Here is a 27,031-nt window from a genome sequence, read left to right on the forward strand (position 1 = left end):
ACTTAAAATGAGTAATCGGTATCGGAATCATAAATGTTTGAGTTTTGGGATCGTCATGCGTCGCAAGTTCCACTTGCTAATGACTTTCCGCGATTACGTCGCTTATTTCATTTAATTTAAGGGAACACTTGGGCGAAATATCAATATCGAGCAGATATCCCGCTAAAAAATAGGGAGCATCCACACCAACTTGCCATGGGAACATAGTGACGACGTTCATGAACTCGGAAAAAATGAATTTGCAAGGAAAATGTAGCGCACGCGGAAGAAGTTTTTATCCCGATAAAATCAGCAAATGGGACTCATGTGCGCTGAAAAAAATAGAGCTTGGATCAATGACTTCGATTATTTTCCTCGCCGAAATGTGCGCATGCCTCTTTAGTATTCGTTTATCCCTCGTCCCAGTACTTGAGTACCAGCACGTCGGTACGAGAAATGTGGCAGGCCGAATTGACGCGGGGAAAAATGATTGCTCAACCTTGACCTTGCCACGGCATGTCGTTCCGCTCGCAAATTCTGTTTTGTCTCTCTCGCCGCGCGGATCGAGTTTGGTGCGCGCTCGTGGGTTTTAGGGAGGGGGAGGGCGTGGGTCGGGATGGGTCAGTGGGGGGACGACGGGGATGTGGTGACTAGGGTGGGGGGGAGAGGCATTCCCACTACGGAGCAGCCCATGCGCCCCGGAGTCTGCCGTCCGATTTCGCCATGGGCGGAGGGCGACGCGATGCCCATCCGCCGAGGATGGGGATGCAGGCGTTGTGGGCGGTTTCCTCCCCGCATACCAGTAGTACGTACAAATTCCCTCAACGATACTGATCCGCATTGCTAGCAACAATTAGAGGTGATGTTGACATGATAGAGCGGACGTATCCATGCATTCGATGAAATGCGTCGAATAATATCGATATTTTAAGCATCGCGTATCTAGCTCTATCAAGCATAACGTGTCATTTTTGTGATGCGATTTGCGCCACTGTAATCAACCCGAAGGTTCATTTGATTGGTTAGGGTGGAGCTCTATTAATACAAAGTAAACCTAATACGGTACTGAAATTCGCATATCGCGGAAGGGGGGAGGGGCAACTTCCTTTCCCTGTGCCATCTATAGTTTCCCAGGAAGTTCCGCGGCCCGAAAAAAATCACACAGCTTGGGTGAAGTTGAAGACGCCCAGAGGCGTCCCCCGTGGTCGAACTCGGGACCTCTTGGCAATGGCCTAGAACTCAACCCACTGGATTACCTTACTCGTCTTCAATGCCAATAGTTCAACATTGAAAAGTAATGAAATAGGTTTCAAATATCCGATTTTGGAGGAGCAATGAAATTGAAGTTATGGCGAGATGTTTCCTCATCCGCCTCATTTGTCATATCCATGTGAGATTTGATGGGATGTTACCCAAGAGTGTCATCTCTCCTCTCCACGTGCACCCGCGGCATATGCACCGCAGGGCGTGCACATGGAGGCTCTCGCGGGGTGGACGGCGGCGGCATATCGATGCATCTCTCGACTCCGGGGTCGGACGGAGCGGCGGGTGTTGAGAGGGGGGAGGGTTCGGGGCGTTTGATGCCATTATTGGCACGGCGTGGGCGAGTCGACGGGCACCCGTTGGGTCATTCGAGCGGTGAACGCGACGTGCGGCGGGAATGAATGCGCTTTTGGCGGTGCGGCGGGATGAGGCGACGCTCTTGGCGCGATGCTCACTTAGCTTCCGCCGGTGCTGTGCAGCTGCAAATCGCACGCAAGCACGTACGCACGGCCCTGGCGGGGCGAGCGGGAGAGGTGGTCTGCGCCCCCCCCCCCCGCCCTCACCCGTTCACCCCTCCGCGACCCCGTCCGCGAGTGCGCGGACCCTTAGACACGCACACTGCGTGGACTGCGTGGGAAGGGGGAGGTAGGTGAGGCGTCGGGGACGCCTCAGCCCTCCCCCCCCATGGACGTCCGTACGCGCACGCCGCTCCCAAGCTCCGGTAGTCAGGGGGGACCCGGCTGAGGGAGGATGCCCATCCAGAAAGAGGGAGAACCCCAGTTGGGGGGGGGACGCAGGGAGAGCGCACACCACGCCACTCGACCCCTCCCGACCCTCCTTTCACCTCCCCTTCTGCCCCCACGCCGCTCCCGGGATCGATAAGGGGGGCGGATAACTATATTCCCCTTTCTGCCGCTCTATCGAGCGGGAAGGGAGAGAGGGAAGGGGACGGATGGCTAGGGGGCGTGTGGTGGAGGGGGAACCTTTTTTTTGTATGTGTGTGTGGAACCCCCCTCCCTGTTACCTCCGTGTCGTTTTGTCGCCCGAGTGTGTCTCTTGGGCGTGTGGTGTGCTTGGGGAGGCGCTCAAGGTGCTGCTCTCCCGAAGTGCGGAGACGGGGGGGGGGCGAGGAGAGGGGACGTTCGCTGTATCTCTCCTCGGATGTCGCCGTCTGAGTCACCTCGGCGGGGGTTGTTCTTTCTAGGGGCAGAGAGGTGGGGAGGGTCGAAGCCGCACACGCGGACAGAGCAGCTCTGCCGCCGCCCTCCTGGGAAGAAGGTTCCTGCTGCTCGAAGGTGTAACTTTATCCCGGCGCCAATTTCATTGTCGCGAATCTAACGAGGGGGAATAGGGCACATAAATGGGAAATAGCGTGTTATTCAGTGTGATAGACTACCCCTACCCTTTTGCCCCCGGCGCGACGTTGCGTAGTTGCTCAATCTACCATGGTGTGCCCATGGAAATAATCCTCGGCTGACGCTCATCATTAGGAGTTATCAATCCGAAGATTGGTTGGTAGCAGCTCATCCAAACTAATCCCATCCCATCCAATCTGTTCTTTCCCCCTTAGACCCGACCCCCCCTTAGCTTCCCCTTTGCACCAACATTTTTCGAAGTTCATCCTATTCCATCCCCTGTAATTATTCTATTCCACCTTTACTTCAAAATTAATGGCTTTTAGGAAGCGATCGTAACTCAGGTTGTGTCCAGTGAAATTCCCTCGTCTTCTTTTAAGTGTTCTCTGTCGGCATCTTCCGTCATTCGGGCTTTGAATTAATTTTCATGTATTACTCTGACAATCCGTTTATTTTCATCATTCTCCGGTGGCATCAGATTTTCGTCTACCCCAGGCTTCTTTTTTCCTATTATGGTTTCCCAGGAAGATCTGGTACCCGAAAAATCACATAGCTTGGATGAAGCTGCAGGTGCCCAGAGAGGCTTGCCGCGGGAATCGAACCTTGGCCCTCTGGTCAGTAGTCTAACGCTATACCTATCCCTGGACTACCACGATATACATATATATATATATATATATATATATATATATATATATATATATATATATATATATATATATATAGTACAATACACAGTAACACATAATATAGAAACACAAAAAAAGGAGAACACTCACACGTATTTTCTTGATATTTCGACGGAAACAATCCGTCTTCCTCTGAAGATATAGAAGTAAGGCATTACTTCTATATCTTCAGAGGAAGACGGATTGTTTCCGTCGAAATATCAAGAAAATACGTGTGAGTGTTCTCCTTTTTTTTGTTTCTATATTATGTGTTACTGTGTATTGTACTATTCGGCACTTCCGTGTTACGTCTATGAAAGCATATATATATATATATATATATATATATATATATATATATATATATAAACTAATGAAAAAGGATTTTTAAAATATGAAAAGGAAGGGACCCTGTGGGAAGAGTGACATTTTTTAAAAATCAGTATGCCCCTCTCGAATGGTGGACTTTTTTTTTACTATTTAATTCGGTATTTTGATAATTCTTGTCCCTTTCTTCATCAATCAGCTGATCGCCAGGGTTTGAATTGGTGTGGGGGCACTACTACTGGCTTACCTCCGAGTGTCAAGGGCATGACTCCGTACGCCGGATGGGATGTGCAACTGTGATGACCCCTGATGAACTATTTTTGAGAATAGCCGATGCTTGGAAATTATTTCCAGCATTGGGATCATTAAAAATGTCTATTAGAAGCTAACATTGAAGCAACACTTAATTTTGGTGTTGTATGCCTGGTGTGGGGTCATCCTATAGCTAGATAGATTGATAGTTAGATGGATAGTCGTCTTTATTTTGGGGCGAAATTGAGACTATGGAGTCTCTTCTACCACCTAACCCTTCGTCACACATTTCCAAGATTAAGCTTACAGATAAATTTCACAAATGTGTATAAATAAATGCATACAATATCTTAGGACTAAAATACAGCAACACAATACATTACTTTCATAGTTTAACTAATAACTATAACACACGACACATGTATATACACATGCGACACATACAAATACTATACATACACACAACACTACATGCAAACAATACTTGCAAAACAATATTCCTCGTAATATTTACAAACGCCAATGCAAAGTATGATGCTCCTGCGAAAGAAAAAGGAAGGATCTCAAAGTCTGTTTACTGCTGTGTTTTCACTGGTTGGTATGCTGGGAAATTAGTGATTTGTGTAGTTCGCCCTTGAATGATGGAAGAGAAGGTGCATTCGTTATAACGGATGATAGCTCATTCCATCCTGTAGAGCACATAATAGCGGTTGCTTAAAGGATACCCTTATAAGATGCATAGATTTACTTCTGATATCGGCAGCTGTTTCTGATGACTACGTTGTAATTACTGCAACGAAGTTTGGTTGACTGCGTCCGCTCATTCCTTTTGAGCCAATACCAATGAATGCCGTGACTTTTCTGTGTGTTCCACTTGAAAAAGCAAGTGCGCCCACGCTTTACACCAATCATACTTAGAAAACTGAGTGGAACCCGTTGCGGGGGAGTTAGAGCATGTTGATTACCAAAAAATCCAATTCTACGCGTAGAAATTGCAGTTGCGTCTTGGGGTTTCAAAGTATTACATTGTCAGCAGGTGGGAAATTGAAGGGGATCGAGATGGTGCGGGGGCTATCGTACTGGCTTCCCACCCAGAGGGCCCGGGTTCAAATCCCGGCGGTGTTGAAAATTTTTCGGAGGTATCTCGATCCCTGCTTGAGGTGCTTTGTGGAGGGCACTTTGAGTGAACACGCCGTCCGTCGGATGGGACTTTAAACGGCAGACCCCTTGGTGCGTTTTCGTTAAGAGTAGGCTAATGCCGACGCCGGGTTTCTCTCCACCCTGTCCATCCCCTATGGCGCATATGACCTCAGCTGTCGGTCGCCTCCCCTAAGTACTGCTACTACTAGGAAATTGAAAGCTGCGCCTGATGACGACGTGATGTTTTAAGGAGGTTGGATCGTGACGAGTCAATGTCTCACCTAAATTCACGTACCAATGGCGAATGATACGGAGTAATGTAACACCCATTCATCCGTAGTTCGCAATCCAAAAATACGAGTGTGCAGTTTTTAAGAATTCTGAGTTTCATGTAAATTTTTGAAACGGTCTCAAAAACTTGTTTTGGACTAATGCTGGGGCGCCAGTTTTTGAAAACCGTGTGATTTCGGCTCTTTATTCTCCAGGGGTTGATTAATATAATTTAAATAAGGCTGGTAGGCGGTGTTATGCTATTTCCGTTGCAACTCACATCCTTGCGTGCAAGATATTTTAATTTTTCGTGAGAAGGACTTGTATTTCTCCACCATCAATCCGTAATTCTTCGAGTGTCAGTCCTCCTCAGCCACAGGAGAATGCATCAAATGTCGCGATGTCAGTTTTTATGACAATTAACACGGGAAGGTCTTGCTGTATCACCATCATTTGTTAGGGATGATATGCGATGACAACTACAGAAAAAATGTTTATCAAAATGAAATGCATGCTCTCTCGATGCGGCTTCTTTGAAGCGTGGGTCGCGATAAATTATTTTTTTCCTCGTGGAAAATAGGGTTTTCTTGTTCGTTGAGCAAGCAAGACAGTCTTCGGAATTCACTCAAATGGACAGGTACAGCGATGGAGGAGGAAGTGCAGAGGGGAGACGGCAAGATGGAATATGGAAAGGGGAAGAGAGACCGGATGAGCCACCCCTTGAGACCCCACGGATTTGTTAGGGACATAATGGGGGGAAGGGGGAAGTGAAGGTTCCCCGATGAGGGGGGAGGGCAGGGGGCAAATGCTTGTGCTTCCCAAATCAAGGAAGGGGAATGTCAGATGGAGGAGCCATCGAAGGGTGAGGGGGTTTGTATCTGATGGGGAAGAGAGGAGGGCCACAGGCGGCTCATCAATCAATCTCCGGCTCGGAAGGATGTACAAACACGAAGCCGGCTGCCGCGTCTCCGATCGAGGCGGCTACAGGATTCTTGTGAGAGGCTGGGGGGTATTTGTCCACGTATATTTAAGTCTACATCATCATGCGACGGAAAACTTTTTGGTGCGGCTCTGAAACATGGTCGTTGAAGTAAGATGATAGACGTGGATTGGTGGATTTTGTCATGTGGGCGTGGGGAAGGATGTGTAAAGGAATAAAAACGAATTGCGTGCGAATTTCCCGCCAGATGAGGCAGGAAATGTGTATGCGGGGAGTTTTGATTGTGGTGGAATGCCATAGACTGTGATAGGGGAGGGGGGACGACTGGCAAGGAAGGGGGAGGAGTAATAGAGGGATGTTGAACGGAAGTATGCCGGATTGGAGCACATTTTAATATGATGTGGGGATGCCAGGGTGTGACGTGTTAGACGAAGCTAAGAAATTATACCCTTTAGTATTCTAAAGTAGGGTGACAGGTTTTGTCTTGATGTGCGAGGCTAACAATTGTTGGGGGTGTGCAGTCCGTGCATCCAAAAACCTACCTTAAAACGGTAGACTGGCTAATAGCAATAAACATGCGGCAAAACTTTTGCGAAATCTTGACAACTCGTGCCTCGGTGGGACACACTTAAAGTTGTGATCTTTTGAAATTGTGTTTGTTTCAAAGTAAAATCACCCTTGCACTTGTTCTTTTCAAATATTCCACTTAACACTGAAAAGCGCAACCTATGCTGAGGTCTGTAACGGTTTTTACACTCGTTACTTAGATTTTCTCACGTAATATTCCTTTATGAAACTGCAAATGTACCGCATGTTATGGTTTCGGTGGGAGAAACATGGTCCAGGAGGAGGGTGGGAAGGGTCCGAGCGGCAGAACAGAAGCGAGGGACCTCCCCCCACCGCCGGGAACCCAGAGGGTGGTGGGTGAAGTTGCGATAGTGGTCCCACCCTCTTTTTCGGGCGGTGGCCGTGGCCCGTTTACGGTTCTCCATATCGGTGGACTCCGGTGGGGTCGTTTAACTATTCATTAATTTTCGGGTAGAGTTGTTCTCTGAGGTTCAGTTCTCTCTCTCGTTCTGTTCAGTGATGCTGGTCACGTCGTTGTTTGGATTACAGTGACAACCTAAAGACCGAGCTGAAACTCCCGGGTTTGAGTTAATTTAATATTCCAGGTGATAGTAGCCAGCGATTATACTGGAATTCGACGGTGAGATAATTAGGGGGTCGCCTTCAAATCTAAGACGATTACTGGCGAACCGAAGAAGAGGAGTTTGTGTCACATTAAACTGTCCTTCGTCTGAAATATGGAATGGTCTATTGTCTATCTGGACTCGTCGTTCACTCAACTAATCATGTCTAGAAGAGAAGCCCTCCAGGTGTAGTCGGGGGCCGTAGGGTTCTTTCTGGTAAGGACAGGAGGCACTGTCTCCCCTAACCCAGTCGTGTTTGGGATAGAATATTAGACTGCAATGTGGGTTACGTCCATATAGTATTCCTACTAAATGTTGGGACACTATTTGCTGGAATATGAAAAACGCAAGGCCGTACGCGAGGGTCATAAGATCACGGGATTTCGATATTGAATTATAGGCGCTATCTCCGTTATAGTTAGCCGAATTACTGCCTCTTAAACAAACTTTTGGGAGTGTATTTTAAAAAAATGATTAGAGGTATTAAAAATTGTCGCTCGTAAACTCGACTGCTTCAGGAATCACCGCGTGGAAGTTTTGAATGTGCGTTGTAAAAAGAGCAGTCGAACTTTTCCGCATAATTTATAGTTTTCGTAATTTAATGTGTATTAAAGAATGTACGTTAAAAATTTCTGTGGTGCGGCGAGGTAATTATTCAGTGAGTAATGACTCGTGCGTCTATCAAAATCGTGTTCATAAAGAAACGCAGGCAGCATCGTCAGATGCTCGAGTTTCAGGATCTTTTTCATGGCCATAGTAGCAGGCGCACCCAGACTCTATTGTTATGGCCGAAGGAAAAGGATTCGGGAGCGCAGCGCAAACAGGGTTTGGGAAAGCTCTTAAATATTGTATTCTTACCGCTGGGATGCAAAAAAAAGGAGAGTTGAGATCCAGGTGTAATCATTCCCGACGCGTCCCTCGTTTCCTTTGCGCTGCTTTCTTGTCTTCCCCTCTTTTTCTTCCCCTCCTGCTCTCTGCTGCTGTGTCGGTCCGCGCGCTGCTCCCAGAGGCATTCACCTTCGCGGCGGGGAGGGGCAGAGAGGCATGGGGACGAGGTTGTTGTGGGCGAGGGAGAGAGAGAGGGAGGGGGAAGAGGGGGGGGGCAGGGTGCAAAGGGTGTAGTGGGGGCAGGACTCGGAACGTGCGAGGTTGATTCCCCGCGTGTGCCCTGGCGACTTTTCCCCCAGGGCGCTTCCATCATCCGCTCCCCCCACTGCTCCGCCGCCCCTCCCGACCACACTTCCCCGGATGAAGTAGCTGTGGCCATTAGGGTGGGAGTGGGCCCACTTTGGTGCGGATAGGTGTGAGAGTAGGGGGGGATGGAAATGAATAGGGCAGTGAAGTCGGAAGGTAGTGTTTAGATTCTGATTCGGCCTCAAGTAATGTCCTAAGTACGACCCAAACTTCAGCTCTCGTTAGTTATTGATAAGATTTCACAGGAGTTGATTCTTTTCTTCATTTGTTGTTTCGGCCCGATGTTTTATTGATGCTAGCTCACCAGTTTTTCCCCTTCAAACGCTATTTACCCAGCGCTTTGATCATTCCTCCGTGCCACACATCTTTATTTGGGAAATGTATTATTTAGCCCGCGTGCTTCACGTGGGACCTTCCAGTCTTCCCTCTGTTTTGTTCCCAAACAGAGGCGCTGTCTCTCGAGATGTCTCCAATGTATGCCGACCCCGTTAGCGGCGGGGTAACGTCCTCGCCTACCCAACCCTCGGGTTCGATTCCCGTCGAGAAAGGTTAACCTCAACCTTGGGCCTGGGCGTTTATGATTGTCTTCAATGTAATGTACAGGAGTTAGGTGGAAGAAGGGACCATGAAGTCTCACTCTCGCCTCAATAAAGTCGTTAAATAAATAATTTCGTCCTGTTCCTTATAGTGGTATTTCCCTCTATTATTCCTCGTATTCTTTACTACTCTGAGTCTATCTCCGAACTTAAGCATCTACTTCATTCCCCAGGTTCTTATTGTTTACAAAAGTACTTCTATTATTGTCCAGTCTGATTTTTAAATTGTCTAAGCCCCTGATTAATATGCTGCAACTCACCACACGAATATTTTCACCTTCTCGACTTCCTTCTTTGTAACCAGATCTTCTTTGAGTTTATTAGTTACGTTATAGTGATACTGTTTTATTGAATTAGTCCGACGAATCGATCAGTGGAAATAATGTCAGAGGGCAGCAAAGGTACATATTTCGAGTGAACTTAGGGCAGTCGGGTCCCTCTTCCATCCGGCCGGTTGCCATGGGTATCAGTCGGGACCAATATAGGGTCTCGTTTTAGAGGAAGGAAGCTTCCTTTCCGCGAAGTACCGGACATTTTTAGTTCAAATGGAAAGAATGATGAATGTTACACTATTAAAACCATATTGAAAAATCATCAAAGTAGAGATATCTTATTAAGAGAATAACTTAACGAATTTAGGAATTTAAACCATAACAGAGCCAACGCAGTCAAGTTTGCATTTACATAATACCCCTCAAGCCGACGCAAAGGCGTGTAGCGGGTCACCAGGCATGGATACACGATCATTACATCTCTACAGAGATTTAGTTCGATCATGCACTCGAACAAAATTGGTCTTTACGAAAGAAGCTAATTAAATTCTACATGAATTCTATGGTCTCGGGCTCAACTTTGTGGAGGTTCATGTTCGTTTAAATGAATATACTTTGTAACTTCCACACAATTTTTATTCGTACTACCGGTTTCAACGCAACGGCGTCATCATCAGGTACCTTAGTATATTCATTTAAACGTAAATTCTGCATATTCATTAAAAGGAATTCATTCAAATCATGCGGAAGCAAAGTTAAAAGAAGGGGTCTATTTAAAATGCATGCAGGGTATTGACAAAATAGATGCACTATCAGTGCTAATTATTTTCTTCGTGACTGCGTTCGTATCAAAATGACATTTTAAATTATCCGTTCTGCTAGCGATCTCCCTGATTTTGCGTACGTGATCGGGGCCTTTAATATGTCTTTAACATCCTCAAATAGGCAACCTGCCTCAAATTTACGCAGTAAATTTAAGATGTATTTAAACCTACAGTCCCTAGTGGCTTCCATCCTAATTATTTTCAATAGTGTCGTGATACTGCTACCTTGTTGACAACAAATTTTCACAAACCTAGCTGCTTGACATTGCTCTCGATACAGTTAAAAAACGCAGCCTGCCTCGTGAGGATCCCATACCTTCGTAGCGCACTGTAGGTGGGGCTTAACTAACGTACAATAACAAACCTATTATTACCTTCTCATTACATTTCCCACGTATCCTTTGTATGAATGCTAACTTTTTATTCGCCATTACGCAAATTTCGGGAACGTTTTTCTCCAGCCCCCATATAAAATCTAAGAGAAGGGCTTAGAAAGCCAATTACAGATCCGAAAGCACCAAAGTTAACAAACGTGACCAAGTTATTTTTTTTAACACTTGGCAAAATTAGTAAAATTGCGGATGGAGTGAAAAGAAGCGCGCAAGAACATGCTGGCGAAAAACATGAGGAACCTCGTAGTGATGAGAATACCAGGTAAGATTTTCGCGAGATGAGAAAAGGCAGGAGGGTAGTCATTGTCGCCATCAGCCTTTTTACAACGAAAGCCAGGGTAGGATCCATCCACAAGAAGTTCTTTGAAGGGCTTCAAAGACCTAGCACTCTTGTCATTTCGTAGGCTACAGTCGCAAACACATCAAACACATGAAATCCACCCACCCCACGGGTAAATTTTTCTTTACTGAAGATAAAAAGAAAAACGTATTTGGGGAGAGCATTCCATTTTCAAATTTCTAAAACATCTCCTAAGAATATATAGCCTCCAGCCCTCGGCATTCTGTTTGCACATGGTTCTAAATAAGCAAAGCGCAGTGAAAAACTCGTGCCTCAGCGTTCGGAGAGTGTAGCTGATGGGAGGGGAGGAATGAAAGGGGGCTGGGGAAGGTAGGTGGTGAGAGGGAAGGGGATGATTTTGTGGGACTGAGGAAAAAACGTGTGTTTGTGTGTCAATGGTATTCCAATTTTATTAAAATAAATCGGGGTTGCCAGGCATCCTTTAAACCTTGTAGGTTGAGAAAACCAGAATAAAACTGAAAAATAGAAGAGGGATTGAGGAGTGTAATATGGAATGTGAAGAAGTAATATTATTGTCCCGGAAAATAGATAGCGGACAACAGAAGGAAATAATTACTCGTCTATTTTTTATTTGGCTTAATTCAGTGAATTTTATAAAACTGGGTGTTTTATATGCCTTATGTACGACGTCTGTCTAATAGATTTTGTTCCCTTCAAAGTACCCTCCATTCGTTACTATGCACTTATTCCATCTTCTTTTCCACTGTTTAAAGCACCCTTGGAAGTCCTCGGCAGTTAGGCTTTTTAGTTGTCTCGTCGTTTCTTGCTTTATTGTGTCCACATCTTCCCAGTGATGTCCCATTGTCACATTTTTGCATTTTGGGAATAGAAAAAAAACGCTGGGGGCGAAATTTGGCGAATGAGGAGGATGATCAAGGATGATAATTGACTTTTTTTGTCAGAAACTGGCGAACAATCAATGCCGAATCTGCAGGTGTATTGCCATGGTGAAGGATCCATCCATCATGTTCGGTTAAAATAGTGTGCAGTGTTGATTTTCCTAAATTCAGTTCATCGGCTATCATTTGGACAGTTTCCCGACGATTGGCAAAGACAAGGGACCGCACACGATCAATGTTGTCGTTAACACAGGTGGTTGAAGGTCGTCCCGGCCTTGCATCATCCGTGGTGTCTTGTCGGCTATCTTTAAAACGCTTAATCCACTTCAGAGCGGATGTTTTCTTCAGAGCATCATTACCATAAACAGCTGTTAACATTTCAGTAATTCCTTGATAACTTTTACCGCACTTTACCAAAAAACTTGCTCCGCGAGTTCGTCAATTTCCATTTTCGACAAACAGTAAAAACAAGGACCACAGAAACGAACATAAATGGCACCATACGCACAGCTCGACGATCCACCAAGCGCATTGGGTCTCAGGCAACTAGCGCCGCTAGTGGGCGAGGCTGAAGTCCAGCGTTATGGCCATCAGATTGCACCAGTTCGCGTATTCATTGCACAAACTACGTATTCTGCCAGAAGGAAAAGAATTTTACGTCACATCTGTGTATATCGCAGTAGGATTCGTGCAATTAATCGTTCCAAGGGAGAGTCATGCCACGAAACTATCACCTAACTTCCGCTTCACAGCAAATGAGTGGTAGTCATTAAGTATTTCCAACTTTGAATGACAAAATCAAAAGCACTCCGTTATAGGAATGATTTTTTACGCTTACAACACGTGCTAATATTGTCTTGTATTTACGATTATGTATGGGGTATTTCCAGAATGATATAAAGCATTTAAAAATTCGGTATCTTTCTATTTTTAGTAGTTAATCCTCGAGGAAACGCCAATACCTGGCTGAGTCATGTTAACTCCCTATTCATAGCCTTAACGAGCATGCATTGATAGTCCCTCACGTAGTTGTATTTCCTTAATGCTTAGTGCCATACACGAAAAGGTTTCGTGGTAGGATTAATTTCATCTAGATGCCTTAAAAAGTCAAAAACTATAGTATAGGGATCCAAAAATCCAAGCGATGTAATCTATCAACCGTAAACGAGACTTTTATTTATGTGGGGCCATCGTTTTTAAAAATAATTTTTATCTATTCATTCAAAGTCAAATCCTTTGAAGAGAACCATTATCTTCCCTGCCTATGATGCAGGGAAAGATGTGGAAATATTCGCACAGGTGAATTAAGTCGTGTCCGTTGGATTACGCGGATGAAGCATGGTAGTAAAACTGGCAGTGCATAAATTTTAAACACGATTTTTTGTTATCCTTGAAAATTAATACAAAATTATCTAGCTGTTGACCGCCCGGTTCGGGGAAATTCCGAGATTTCTGGATAAAAACCTGGGAAGGGAACCATGTCTATGAATCACGGATACCGAAGTGCAAGTTTGTTAAAACTTTTTCATAGCCACAGAACATATGTCGTTATATATGTTAAGGCACGGGCCTACATACGAGCGTATCCTGTAGCGTGTCTCCACCGCAGTGGTACTTATAATGTGTCTCGCGTACTACATAGTAATTTTGACGGTGGAAAGTCAAATTTTCACCACGTGCCCTAGGATAATACCCCTTCGATCTCGCTTTTATTTAAATAACCATTGGTGAAATTGAAATTTGGGCTGGGTAACCTGAAAATGTTGGTGAAATCAGCAGGAATGGCGGTCCTGCGGCTTGGTCCACTGATTTTGCAGAGCGCCGTCAACCGCACCCGTGCCATGTAATGTCCATGGGTGTGGTGGCTTTCGTAAATAGTCGACGGTACGTGTCCGATCATTCTTAACATATGGCATAGAAGTGCACTGGATGAAGTATGCAGTAGGAACCGGGTTGGTGGAGTGTAATGGCTTCCCAGCCCGAGGGTCCGGGTTCGAACCCCCGCGGAGGGGCGGGGGGGGGGGGAGAATATTTTTTAATTGGTGTCTCAATCCCTGCTTGGGGTGGCATTTTGAGAAATCAGTTCGAATGGAATATTACGCCGTCCATCGGATGAGACGTTAAACTTTTAAACTCTTCGGCGAAGCAAAAACTTGAGTTCTTCCATTCCGTGGGAATCCCACCTCTACCAAATCACCCACCGTCGGCCTGGGGAGTACTCTTCCTCACGGCACCGACCGAACAGATCCACCCCCGGGTGACCCGCCCTCCCTCGCCGCGGGATGGAATGTGAGCGTTTCCCCCACCCCTTTTGTCTCTGAAGACTCGGTGGTTGCAGTCATTCCTCGCCGGAATGCCACTCACCAGTTGGATTCACAATTTTTCGTCCTCGGCAACCATTGTACTCGCTTGAACCGTCCCATAAATTTTTTTGCGCCCATTGTTCACCAATCGGATCCACACTCTCAGATATTCACTTCCGGTTGCAATATCCTGTTCGCCGGGTATTCGCAACCTCACCCCCCCCCCATGTCGCGTCGCTATAATTCCTTGAAATTTGAATGAAAATGGAGAAAAAAGTTTTCGGATCGCTGCTCATGGTGCGGAGTGGGCACTTCCATTTAGAAAACATCCCTTCACTCTTGTTCTCCATCGCTACGCACGCGGCATGTTCTGATGAATGTCGCGACATCCGGGTTTCCTGTGCCCAGGCGATCGCCTCTCTACCCCACTTGCCATTTATTATTTTCTCATTCTCCTCCGGGCTCACCCCCTACTATTAATTTTTAAATTATTTGATTCATAAAACTTGTCTTTTTCTTCTTTCGCTCTTCCATTTTTCCTCCCTGGACTCCATTCACTCTCTTCTTTTGTTATCCATGCATCCCTTTCGTTTTTAGTGTTGGGTTTATTTCTTTTGATTCGCCCTCGTAATAGGCCGGTTTGCTTGTACCGAAATTGTGGAAATCGCTTAGCGGCCTATTCTATAATTTCAGGCGAGCATTGAAACCGTGCGTTATGTACGGAGAGGAAAATGAGGAGAGTTCAAATTGTAATCCCAGTCCTCGCCGTGGATAAATATAATTTATTTTGCGCTAAATTTTTGAAATGTCATCATCATTAAATATTAATAATTCAGTAAACGTATACCAGAAGCCAAACTTATGAATGGACCACCTCCCGGTTTTCACTTATTTAGCATAATCATGGCTCCGGTGGTGGCAGGGTCTCTCTCCCTGGTTTGCCAACCCAGAGCTCGCGGGTTCGATTCCCGCCTATTAGGGTTTTACTCCACCCACGCTTGGGTGTTTGTGATGGTCCTCATTTTAATTTTCATGCTAATAATTAGGATGTTAAAGGCCTAAAAAGGCTGTTAAAAAGGATTTGTGATAAAAAAGAAAACTCATCGGGTGCTATCACCTAATGGTGCTCAAGCTTTGAAACTCGACTCGTTATTTACTTGTCGGTGTGATTTTTTGCAAAGGTTTGCATTAAGTATTGATCCGTAATCGCGATGGATGTATGTTCATTGACGCGTAAAGTAAATGTATGCTTATCGAAGTGATGCAGCTGGAGCCTAGCTGTAGGAGTATTGGGGCGGCAGGGGTGGAGGCTTCCGGTCCAAATACGTGTCCGGCAATTTCCAGCAGGCAACTCTCCTTTCGACCGGGATAGATGTATTTTTATTTTTCAACATAATATCCTTTTCGCTCGATACCCTTTTCCCTGCGTTTCTGCAACTTTTTTAAGCCGTCCAAAAAATTGGATTTCGGAAGGTCTTCAAAATAGGTAAATGTGTCGGCGATCACCTACTCGTTCGACGTGTTTCGTTTTCCGCTAAGCCATGTTTTTTCAAGTTTGGTGATAGAATAAAAGTCACTTTGGGCCAAATATGGTGAATACGGTGGGTGTTGTAATGGTTCGAACTCTACTCTTTAATTTTCGCCGTCGAAACTGCGCAGGTTTGCGCCCGAGAATTTTCTTGATGGAAGCTTGGTGTAGCATTAACTTTTTTTACATTTTCATTCGCCGTCGTACCTCGCATCTTTGTCGAAAAATTAAATGCTGCTTTGTCCGATCGAAAAAAATATTAATGAGAGCTTAAAATTTCTCTGCGTGTCAGTTTATCTTTTCATGGAAATCATTACGTTTATCATCTCTTCCCACCTCGCCGTTGGAGATTAACTGGAGGGACTGGAGAAACTTAAAAGCTTTGTAGTTGTTTTTCCAAGAGTATTAATGAGTTTAATAATTGTTTGTTGTCTCCCCGGCTTAATGGATTGAACCTGGTCGAGGAGTATTAAACTAATCGTTCCCCAATTTTAATTTTCCAAAGGCTTTTTCCATTATTCGTCAGAACATGTGGTTCGTTATAAATGGTGCACTGATTGATGAACTTGGGCCGGGTTTGATAATGACTCGTAAAATCTAATCGTCAGTTATTGTAGAAGTTCAATTAACCTGGAGATAACCGACAAACACATTTTTATAAACAGTTAAGGCTGCACTTTAATGAGTGTGAATATTCTAACCGTTGTAACACCGTCCATTAAGCAATTTAACGGTCAGTTTTGAAATTAAGAGTTATAAACCTTTAGTTTTGCCTGTGATCCGAGGTTAAGGTTAACCTTTTGTGTAGCGAGGCCTGAAAGTTACATTTTAGTGGATAATTAGGCAATTGAAACATTTTAATTTATATCACGGTATTTTTAGCTTTTTTTGGATGTCATGTGTGATTTGGTTTGATAATGAGGTATTTCGTAGTAAATAATAATTTTTGCTACTAGCCAAAGCGCATAGCAATTTTAAACTTAAGCTTAACAACTAGGTTTTTCCATCTCAGTCGTAAATTTAATTTATTTACGGAGTGATATTGCTGAGCCTTATGCATAAGGAAAAGTGAAACATTTTCCGAAGCGGACCTCGTTCTTAAGTCCCAACCAATGGTATCATGGCTAAATTTTTACTTCAAAGTAGAAATTTTGCATCAGGTAAAATGATTGTCATTTGATTTGTGTACTTACTCTGTTTCATGAGTAAATCATACAGGCTTGACTAATAGGCAACATTGGAACAGTAAATTTGCTGCTATTTCGCAACAGGAGAGAATATAAACCCTTGTCGGTGGAATATCAGTATTCATTCCTTCGAGGCTTTTTAAACCAGTGGCTGTCTGCGGTTATCCGCAGGTATATCACCCGATGCGTGCAACATAATAAACATGGGGAGAACAAATGAGCGTTTGAATGTTCAATTAATTGTTGACAGCTGTTTTGCTGGGACGCGTTTTGGCTGGTCTTCGATTTTAGCCTATTCCAAAAAATGGATCAAAGAATCTGTATCAAATTTTGAGTGGGAAACGAAATTAAGTGTGCGGACGCATGCCGAATGTTGACTGTGGCATATAGAGAAGCTACCTTGAAGCAATGTTTATTGGTGGTACAAAATGTTCTCGGAGGGCCGAGAGGATGTGAACGACGAAGAGCGTGCACGCCCGAGCACATCACAACAGACGAAAACATTGATAAAGTGAAGAAAATAGTATTGGACAATCGTCGAATCACCGTTGGAGAAGTTGCTGAGGACCTAAACATATCGATAGGCTCGTGCCACTCAATTTTTACCAATGATTTTTACCAAGTGGGTATGAAACGAGTCACCGCGAAATTCGTACCAAAATTGCTCAATTTCGACCAAAAACAGCAACGCTAATGAGGTGTTGGACTCTGTCCGTGACGACCCAAATTTTCTCCAGAGGGTCGTAACTGTTGACGAATCATGGGTTTATGGTTATGACGTGGAAACTAAAGCTCAATCCCCCCAATGGAAGCTGCAGCACGAGCCAAGACCGAATAAAGCCCGCCAAGTTCGGTCGAATGTGAAAGTTTTGCTTAGTTTTCTTCTATTGCAGGGGCGTGGTGCATCATGAGTTCTTGCCACAGGGTAGAATGGTAAATAGGGAATATTATCTGCAAGTTATGCGCAATCCGCCACCAACGCCCAGATTTGTGGAAGAACAAATATTGCCTTTTCCACCATGAAAACGCTCCTGCTCACACATCGTGACTTGTGCGCGAATGTTTGGCCTAAACAACACACCAATGATGCCGCAGCCACCGTATTCCCCAGATCTAGCCCCCCAGTGACGTTTTCTTGTTCCCGAAACTGAAGAGGCCCATGAAAGTACGACGCTACGCTCTGATAGACGAGGTAAAAACTGCATCGAAGGAGGAGCTGAACAAGACCACAAAAATGATTTTTTGAAGTGCTTCGAGGATTGGAAAAAACGTTGGCGCAAGTGTATAATACTTTGAATGGGACAAAATAGATATTCATGAATAAATAAATAATTTTTGAAAAAAAACACTAAAGTCGCGATACTTTTTGAACAGACCTCGTATGTCCTTCACTAATTATTTTCATCTGTGAAATGGGTTGTAAAATCATGATTTTAGTGGTTATGAAGGAGGAGCTTATGTTAGAGGCAATATGGGAAATTTGGATTTTACGGTGAAAATTAGAAAATGAGAGGGAAAAGTCAGAGAGTCATTAAATGTGTCGGGTGTCATGGGTACGTGAAGCTCACCAGGCTTTGAGTCTTAAGGGTCGCTTGCCTCTGGTAACATTTCCCTACAAAGTGTTTGTTTACGCTTGGAAGAAAAGTGGAAAAATAATGAAAAAGAGGGATGGATAAAACATGCCGATATATTTTTGCTTTCCTCTGTTGAAAATTATCGGTACACTTTCATCCACTCACACATCAGATATACCGTTATTATTTTCCGATAAAACCGTTAGTTTGAGATTAATGCAAAATATGCAAAAAACACAGTTTGTTACGATCCCTGGGGCTTTGCTGTGGCCAGCTCTTTCACTGCTAAGTCGAATCTCCATGGTCAGTTTTCTCTTAAATCATTTGTGAACTGTGTTTTCTCTGTTGAAAAGTTGCTGTGGATATTCTTTTTATCTGTTCCTTTCATCTGCATTAAAATTGTCCCGGTTCTTTATCTCGAAGGGTGTTGCTTCTGAGCCTGTTCCTTGAGGTGATTTCCAACCATCCTATGGAAGGTCTCCCTTAAAAAAACCTTTGAAACCTTTTCACAGCCGGCTCATTTTACACTTCCTCGCGTAAGTTCATCGCCAAGATTTACCCGACTTTAATTGCGGGACTGCTAATTTAATTTCATATCCTTTCATTATTAACATGTCTATCTTAAGTTGTTGTAGATTCGTGTGGAAGGGCTCGATAACACATTATTGTGTTAGCACAGAAAAGAGAACTTTTTCTGTAAATAAATAGCGGCCTACCTTACCGGGATATATTTTTTTAAACTGCCATATAAAGCGTGATTATTTTTCTTTTAATGTTTGTAGTATACTCTTCTGACTTTTGGTTGCATCAATGAACATAATACCGCTTATATATTTGTGGCGGAAGCAAGTTGAAATTCGGTTTAGATGATAAGGATGATGATATGATAAAGACAGGATAGTGTGTGTCTGTCATTCAAGGGAGTACGTGGTCTGCCCAATAAATACGCGAACTGGTGCAATCTGGCGGACATGACGCGTTAGCGTATTTATTGGACAGACATCGTATGCATTGAATCTATATTTCATACGATTCATGAAATCTTAGACACTTCGAGGTGGGCATATAAAGAAATTCCGCAGGGCATGTTTCAAATATAGTCACCCTCGCCGTATATTGCTTCCTTCTCCGGCTACACACACGAAATTTCTTCCTTCATCGATCGATCGACCTTAGCCTTCATCTACCATGCTTACCCAACATTCTCTCCACATGCGCAATCTTAAGCCGCCAATTGCGTCGTGATAAATCCGACGCATCCAGTTTTCCAGCCTTCGGAATTCTTTCAATATTACCCAGATCACTTCCCGTAACATGACGATGGTTTTTTTCATCAATCTCACTTCCTCTTCATTGTTTTCCATATCCATCTCTCAAAAGCATCCTCTCATATGCTCATCTTATTAAGTTTTTGGTATTTTGAATCACGCAATCGTTTCATTGTAAATTCTTCTCTAGTTATTTATTTGTATCTTTGCTCTACGTATCATTCATTGCGCCATCCGCTCATGGTAAATCCTCTGCTGACTTTACCTTTTTATCTAGTAAAAAAATCATCAAAAATTAAGAATAGATTCTCGCTCATATTGTAAAACAAAGAGATGGTTGAATGAATGGTAATTTTTTCAATCTGCGAAAATAGTTTGCTTTCCTCTAGCATCAATAAATCAAACGCTATAAGCTCGCAAATATATCTTTTCGCTGAACATTTGGTGCTGTGGTGGCCTGGTGATCCCTGGACTGAAGTTCCAGGTTTCAAATCAGAGTGATGACCTGACATAAACTCGTCTTCACCTAAGCTCCTGTGGTTTAGGTATAGAAGAGGTGCCTGTGAAACGATTCCGGCTGCACAAGTGCTGCCCCTTTCGAAGTAGTAGCAGTTTTGAGGGGAGGCGAGCGAAAGCTGAGGTCATTTGCGCCATTAGGGATGGACAGGAAAGGATGAAGGGTGGAGAGAAACCCGGCGCCGGCATTAGCCTACTCTTTACGAAAGGCGCCAAGGGGTCCGCAGCTTAACGTCCCATCCGACGGACGGCGTACTCAAAGTGTCCTCCACAAAGCACCTCAAGTAGGGAGATACCACTGAAAAATATTCATCACCGCCGGGATTTGAACCCGGGCCCTCAGGGTGGGAAGTCAGTACGATAGCCACCTCACCATCTCGATCCCCCCTTTTCGAAGTATAGTCTAAGAGGTACAATTTATGCCTTTTCCTCTAGGTGGAAGGAGAGGCGGCACTTGCAACCATTCTGCACCCGAAGATATTGTAGTGCATCGAAACGTAACCGGACAGAAATTCGTTAGCTAGTGAAAGGTAGCCAATTTTTTTCATCAATGCATTCCAATTCCACCAAAATCACGCCTGAACATGCGCAAACCGTTCTATCCCATGAATTTCAAATGAATGTCCTGACTGTTGTGAACACTGTTTTTTTTCGAAGATTTGAATAGGGCACTGTTGGAGAATTTACGTGTGACGGTGTACAGGAACCCCATTAAACGTTTCCTTGAAAGGCAAATTTCTAGCGATTGGGTCGCCAGCAAAGGCGATAAAGAGACGGATTGAAATAGGAATTCTTCCGTGAGTAAAATGATTAATGTGGTCAATCCATAGATATGTAGAAATTATTGAATAAAAGCTCGGAATGTGTATATCCACTCAATTTCTATGCATTCATATTATTATTTGTGTATCCACACAAGTACATTGCATTCATATTATTATTTGTGTATCCACACAAGTACATTGCATTCGTAATATGAATTGCTGTTTTATGTTGACCACGTAGATAATGGGCTCACCATATTGGCAAATCTACTTCCTGCAATTTCCCTGGCTAATAGGATGGGCTATGAGGCAATTCAGTATTTTGCACGAGATACTCGTATGTTCAAAAAGTAAGGTGAATTTTCAAGTTTCGCGGGCAACTTACATTTGATTTTTTGTTTAGTTGTGTTGGTACCCGTGTCCCAAACATTTGTTTAAAGTGTCAACAATACAGAATATTTAGTTTGCTATTGACAGATACAAATTGTAGACTTGTTTTCGTGTGCTCGGCAATTTTCTGCAATCAAAATATGTTGGTGAAAGAATTTGCATCAAATGTTGTGTCAAAAATGGAATGAAGTGAAACGTGAGTACCAACCGACAAATGCATTCAAGTATAAACCCTGAAAGCATGTTAGATGTAGGTATTGTTACGGGAGCAACGTTTTCCTATGTTTTCATACAGTAATATTTACGTTTAAAACAACTGACTCCTGAGAGAATTTCAGTATTAGTTATCAAAAATGTACACCAGCTACTAAACTTAGTCTTAAATTACGTATGTGTAAAGTGAGTAATACAGTGAATGTCGGCATATAATTATTTGAGCGATGAATCTGTATTTTTTCACGATGAGGTAGTTTTAAAATCTGCATATCGGCTATCGATTTATCGGTATTTTTTCTCCGTCGGCATTCCCTAGCATTTAAGGCATATCCGTTTACCATTTGTTGAAATTTGAGAGGATTATATGAAAATGATGCAAAACGATGTCAAAAAACAACCCTGAATAAAGGATTCAAATTAAGCGACTCATTGTTGTGAAATATAGGGAAGTATTACGTTTTTGAAGTCTTCGTTAAAATTCTATGGTAACCTTTTTTGTCATAAATTCGTGGAGCACGATCATCCGTATCTTTGCGTCCGTCAAAAACAGGTCTCCTTTATTAATCTCCTTTGTATGCTATAAATTATCGCCCCTAAAATCTCTCCAGCATCAAATGGCACAATGGGGCGCCGCCCTTATCCCCATTCGACGGATACCCCACGCCAATCAATGACTTCGCCGTATGCGACCTTAAAGTAATAAGACCCTTTAATTTATCTTGCGGATCTCTTATTACACGTGAGCTTCCCTATTTTTCAAGCCATCTCTTGGCGAAGGAAAGATGCACGCCTGAACATTTCTCAGGAATAGTAAGTAAAAAAACGATAAATGTTTATCCATGGGAAGATCCAAGTCGACAAATCCTCCAGTGACCATATGTGTGTGTATATATATATATATATATATATATATATATATATATATATATATATATATATATATATAATATTATATATTATTATATATAGATATTATATATATGTATATATATATATATATATATATATTATTATCTTAAATAATCACATTTCGGTTCACAATCAGTTTTTGCAGCGTCTGGGTATTTCGGTAGTCGATGCACGTTGTGTAGTTGTATGAAACGTGCGGGAATTTCCTTTATTTTTTTCAATATAAATAAATGGGAAAAAAGACGGGTGTGCTCCCTTAAAAGCGCCTCGTCGTAGTTCTTACGAGAAATATGTTTGGAGAGGGGAGAATCTACGGTGATGGGTGGCGATGGATTTTTATTTCTTTTACCCGGGAATTCTTCGAAAAATTCCCCGGGAAACCCAAGATCGTGCTGGAATTTTATGGGCGCGTTCTACTAGACAGCCTGCAGACCGGGAGAGGGAATATATTTGTGGACTATTGAATTGAAATAAAAAAGTAAGTAACTTAAGTCCACAATGCAGACCCTCATTGTTTAAAAATAAGTCCATTTTTTTCGCGGGCAGACGTAATATTTGGGCACTATGTACGTCCAAGGTGTGATCAAAAAAGACTGGACTGATTTTATTCTGCGCAAACTGTTCAACGGATCGAAACGAGACAGTGCGACATCTAGCGACACATCTGAGGATTAAAACGAGAGGTGTTGCGTTTGTTTACGTCGAGTCGTTACGCAGTAGCAGCGGTACGTGTCTTAACCTGTTCGTCGCCGCGTGCAACGGCAACAATGAAGGAGCTAGAGGAACAGCGTTCACACGGCGCTGATCGTGACAGAGTTTTTCGCCAGAACCGGAACTTCCGTGATCCCGCAGCCACCTTACTCTCCAGACGTGGCTCCATCAGACTTTTTTTGTTTCCAAAGTTAAAATCAACCTTGAAATGGCGCCGATTCGACTCTATTGCGGACATTAAAACTAATTGTACGGCGGACCTGAAGAGGATCCCTACGGCGGCTTACCAGGCTGGGTTCGAGAGCTGGAAGAAACGTTGGCAAAGGCGTTTCGTCAGCCAAGGCATGTAATTTGAGGGCGACAAGTTCGATTAGGCTCTATTTGTCGAAATAAACAAGTTATAAATTCAGCCCTGTCTTTTTTTGATCACACCTTGTATAATATAGTTCCGCGCCGACGTGTTCTGAGCCGTGAATTCTACCCGCACGTTTAAGTCTGAGCTTCGGGTTAAAGTCCGTAGTGATGGCTTCGAAGTCCCATGCTTTTCTCTCTTGTTTTCCTTTCCTTTTTGGGTGTCTTTAGTCCATGAGAGAATGCAGCGACGGCAGAATGCAGGCATTAAAGAATGTATCATTAAAAAGTGGGACAAATCCATCCAGGGACGATATTTCTCAGAATGTGCTTTTTAATCGGGGGCAGTAGCTCTATGGGGGAGTGCTTGCAGACTTTGAGACTGCTTTGCGCTTGCCTGGCAAAAGTCGTTCAGCAGAATCTCAAAATATTTTCTCTCATTCCTGAGAGTATCAGTCCACACCGTCGAGACATTATTGGTTTTTCAGAAAACGAGGATAAATATTTAGGTTTAGCCACGACGAAAATGATACTGGATATTGTAGGTAATTTTAATTGATGCTGCTGAATGAATGGGTGCTTGCGGAGGAAAAAATAGAGCATTTTGTCTTAGATAAAGCCGGGTGGTGGAAGGAATGCGATATTTGCATTCCTAGGTCTAATCCATATGAATTGAAGAGAAAGTATTTCTTGAAATGTGCGTGAACGTAAGAATTTGAGCTTTTGTAAAATCAACTGAAGATAAAAGTGGTACTGCTTAGTGAAAGCTAGTGAGACGTAGGAGATTTACTGTCTATTTTCCCCAAAATGGGTTTCATTGTTTACAAAAACAAAAAATTAAGAAAAACCCCCGGGGGAATTGTCTCAAGGCTAGAAAAAATACGCGTAAGTCCCTCAGCATTAGTTCTCGGGGAAATAATCCTAGTTGCTGATCCCTGGAAGATACCATCTCGGTGCATTCCTACGAGGAACAGCTCATGCAAAATGCACTTTCCACACGCGTTGCTAAAAATTGGCGAAATGCGAACATTATTCGCGGATCCATGACTGAATATAAATGCTCTTGTTCATGAATACATTCAGAAAAATTATGCCTTTAATTAAGTAAGAATGATGGCTGGAAAAAATGTAGGGGTTGCTACCTAGGGCAATTAAACTGGATACCGGAAAGTTACTAGCACAACTGCATAGGTTAATGATCCTAATTGGAGGCACTTAGGGCCGAAAAGGAACTGCTGGATATTTCTCGTCAAATTTGCTACCAGAAACAAACAACCCGTGAAAATGTGCGACCAAGTAGATAAACGTTAAGGAAGTAAGCGCGAAGAAAACTTAATCATTTATATTTATGTCATTGCTTAGGGATGGCTGTGCTCCGTATTTTCTCCGCTCTCCCCGTTCGTTCCCCATTTTGTGATCCGACAAGTAAATAATCCCGGGAGCTCCCTGTGGGGGATTTTTTTTAACCGATTCATGCCCTAAGGCCATGAGGGATGGTTCCGCAAGCAGTCGAAGATAAACGGTTTAGTAAATGTGGTGGAAAAGGTTTGGAAGTGCTCTCTAACCCGACCACGCCGGAGGAACGTGTTCAAAGGCTTTCTCGTGAACCGCGTGATGTGATTTTGTTCCATTCTAGGCACTCGCTGCCACCGCTCCCTCGATGCGCATTTAAATGTGTATGGTAGTTGATGGTCTACATTTGTGTTTACATGCATATTAGTTGAAAAGGTTTTTGCATATCACACCTCTGTGGCTGTAGGTTGGCATGAATTTGTTTGGTTTTGCATGTGATTTTATTTTATTTTACGGGCGGTGACTTAACACCCCCGCCGCGCGCCCTCGCGGCGGCTTGCGGGATATTATGTAGATGTGTCGGCGTCCTGAACCTTCGCCCAACGCGAATACGTTTGACTCGCCATCCTTCCTTGCATCCAATCCACCGTTGGGGTGCTGTGGCCACGAGCGGGAAAATTTATTATTGGGTGGTGTACCCGTGCTCATGACGCGGCGCGGTTCTCCAAATTAAATTTTTTCCAAATAACCTTCCAATGGTAATCATATATCATTCACGTATCGTTTGTGATCGGACGCATTTTCCTGACTTATCCCCTGTCGTATCTTTTCTACGAGAGAATTACTCTCATCAATCAAAAATAAAAGGACCTCAAAGGGCAATATGTCAATTTTTAATTTAATTTCCTATAAGCATATGCATAAATAGTTGACAAACATTAGTGTTAAGGAAGTAAAAAATAAGCAAATTAAGAACAAGACCGCGACTAAATTTTCACGGCATGAAACTGTACTTCGATATGTTAATACGCGAGTCTCTTTAGGACACATTTTTATCATTGAAAAATAATAGATTCCATATTTTATTTAAATAATTGGAGGCCTGGTAGTCCCCCTAAGTCAAGCACTGGGATACTAACCGGAAGGGTAGGGTTCGATTCCAGGTGTCACCTATGGGCGTCCTCGGCTTCATCCAAGCTGTGTGAGATTTTGTACGTGCCATGGCTTGCTGAGAAACCGAGGGGAACTGGGTCCTCCCTACACTAAATGCACGGATTTTACGCGCCGTTGGACTTAAGTAGCAATAGGTGACCTCCACCCCCCTCGGATCAAAACCCACCTTCCGGTCGATTACTATGTTTTCGTTCGTGCCAAACGGTATTAAAGTGAACCATAATAGTAAATTTGGTGATAAGAGTAAGAAAAGATGGGTTTTGATTTCCGTGAGATTAGTAGGCGCTACTGGGGCCCATGCGGATGGATCTTTGCCACTAGTAGAGGACATGCAGTTTATTTCCTCCCCCGTGGCGCACAACATTCCCTCGAAACTCCTCCTTACCTTGGACAGGCTCAGGACAGACAGTGAAGAGGCATGGGAGGCGTAAATAAAATATGGCCTTAATTTTTTTAAGTATTTTTTGCCCAAAATTTACTCCTACTATTTATGGTTTTTGTGTACCCGTGTATTTTTGCCGTTGTTTTGAGCGCTACGCTTTCGCTATAGCAACAAAAGTTTTTCTAATTAATGAATTTGATGGTTTCAGGCTCCAACTTGTGAAAATTATTACCGGTTTTGACGTATCGTCAACATCATTTGGTATTATTATTATACCAGAAGATGTCGCCGCTGCGTCGAAACTGGTAGTAGTGTACTAAAGTTTTGGTAAAAAATTGTTTTAAGTTTAATTTTTCATAATTTATGACAATTATGTATAATCACACCAAGAATTTTGGTTTTCTCAGTTGGCAGTCATTGCAATTCAAACAAAAATTGCAAATGTTTAAAGTGAGAGGAATCTCAGCGCAGTCATGCAATCATTGGGATTCTCCACGCACGAGGGGATAGTGCGTAGTTGGGCGGTTGTGCGTTTTGGAAATTCAACGCCCCTTCCACAAGATGCACTTAAGAGCGTATTTAGGATTGATTGTATACTGCCATC

General features: G+C 43.4%; 1 protein-coding gene across 3 annotated transcripts in view; it reads left to right on the forward strand.

The window, feature by feature from the left end:
* LOC139697237 (tyrosine-protein kinase transmembrane receptor Ror2-like) overlaps positions 1–27,031 on the forward strand; it is a 137,889-nt gene that overhangs the window by 62,937 nt on the left and 47,921 nt on the right. The gene's annotated exons all lie outside the window — the stretch shown is intronic.

The sequence above is a fragment of the Hetaerina americana genome, unplaced genomic scaffold, assembly GCF_022747635.1.
Source record: "Hetaerina americana unplaced genomic scaffold, ioHetAmer1.1.p SCAF_70, whole genome shotgun sequence".
Lineage (NCBI taxonomy): Eukaryota > Metazoa > Arthropoda > Insecta > Odonata > Calopterygidae > Hetaerina > Hetaerina americana.